A 1,585-nucleotide genomic window follows, 5' to 3' on the forward strand; every position below is an offset into this window, starting at 1 on the left:
TAACAGAAAAGCAACACTGCTTGAAATAACCGCAGAAATCAGTGTGGGACGCATGATCTTAACGGATACATGCGGGAGTACTTGGCATTAATGGGTTGTGGGAGGAAACGACCGACGCGAGTGCATTTGCTAACAGCCCCACATGGCCGGCAGAGCTTCTCCTGGGCTTGTGACCATACCCTAAACGGAAAACCGTGGCCCGGCCACATTTCAGCTGGCAAGAGGTTATATTAGGGTTCGAGTGTGATGCAGGCAGCACGAATCCATGGGCCCAAGTTGTCGACAATGCACTGTACAAGCTGGTGGTGGCTCCATAATGGTGTGGGTTGTGTTTACATGGAATGGATTGCGTCTTCTGGTCCAGCTGAACCAATCGTTGACTGTAAATGGCTAAGTTCGGCTACTTAGAGACCATTTGCAGCCATTCGTGTTATGCCACCGAGCCACAGCAGTTCGCGACTCATTTGAAGAACATTCTGGACAATTCCAGCGAATGATTCATCCAGCCAGATTGCCTGACAGGAATACCATCGAGCATTTACGGGAAATAATCGAGAAGTCAGTTGGTACAAAACGTCCTGCAGCGGCAACTCTTTCGCCATTATGGACGGCTATAAAGTCAGCATGGCTCAATATTTCCGAAGACCTGTTGAGCCCATACCACATCGAGATGCTGCACTACGCCGAAAATGGAGGTACGACTCGATATTAAGAGGTATCCCATGGTATTTTTCACCTCAGTGTAGTGGATAAAAGTGATCGGCTATATTGTTCAACTAATTCACAACTGTCATGGTGTCTTCGATTACATCCATAGGTCCCTTGAAAGCCAGATGAGTGACCGTCATAGCATATGGCCTGAATCCCTAGAGCAGTGTCTGTCTCGAACGACTGTTCGTGTGGACGATGACGCATTCAAACCGACCATCGACTTTGTGTCACAAGAAACGTGATGCGTCCATCAGGTGACACGTTTCCATTGATCTATGGCTGGATATCGATGATTCCAAGTCCACTGCAGCCGTCATTGTCGAACCTTGCAGAACTAGCACTCCTGAAAGAAAGGAGAGCTTCTTTTAAGTTTGGAAGGTAGAAGACGAGGTACTGGCAGAAATAAAGCTGTGAGGACGGGGCGTTAGTCGTGCTTGGGTAGCTCAGTTGGTAGAGCCTTTGCCCGTGAAAGGCAAAGGTCCCGAGTTCGAATCTCGGTCTGGCACACAGTTTTAATCTGCCAGGAAGTTTCAATCTTCCTCTTTGTCAAAGTCGCTTATATCAGTGGTTTTCCCCATTTACAGCTGGTACTGTCACTACTAGAACGATTTTCCATTCGTCTCTACTTCGTTGACATACCTCCCTTCTTTACTGCGTCACTTGTCCACAATACCACGTGATCGCACTGTTGCAATGTCGTTAATATGTTCATCGGCGTGTGTCAGGTTGAAGAAACCATGTCTGGAAAAGCTGGAAAACATTAACAACGGAAGAGCCTCGTACATCGCAGGTCAGATTCTCCAGTGCTGTTGGGGGCAGACTCACTCAGTGTCGTCAGACGTGAGGGCCACGCCCCGTGGTCTGCTGACGTGGC

General features: G+C 48.5%; 1 non-coding gene across 1 annotated transcript; it reads left to right on the forward strand.

The window, feature by feature from the left end:
* The first annotated feature begins 1,142 nt into the window (after nucleotides 1-1,142).
* Nucleotides 1,143-1,217, forward strand: Trnas-uga. Its single transcript has one exon. It is a non-coding gene; the product is annotated as a tRNA-Ser (tRNA).
* Nucleotides 1,218-1,585: the final 368 nt, after the last annotated feature.

The sequence above is a fragment of the Schistocerca americana genome, chromosome 5, assembly GCF_021461395.2.
Source record: "Schistocerca americana isolate TAMUIC-IGC-003095 chromosome 5, iqSchAmer2.1, whole genome shotgun sequence".
Taxonomy (NCBI): domain Eukaryota; kingdom Metazoa; phylum Arthropoda; class Insecta; order Orthoptera; family Acrididae; genus Schistocerca; species Schistocerca americana.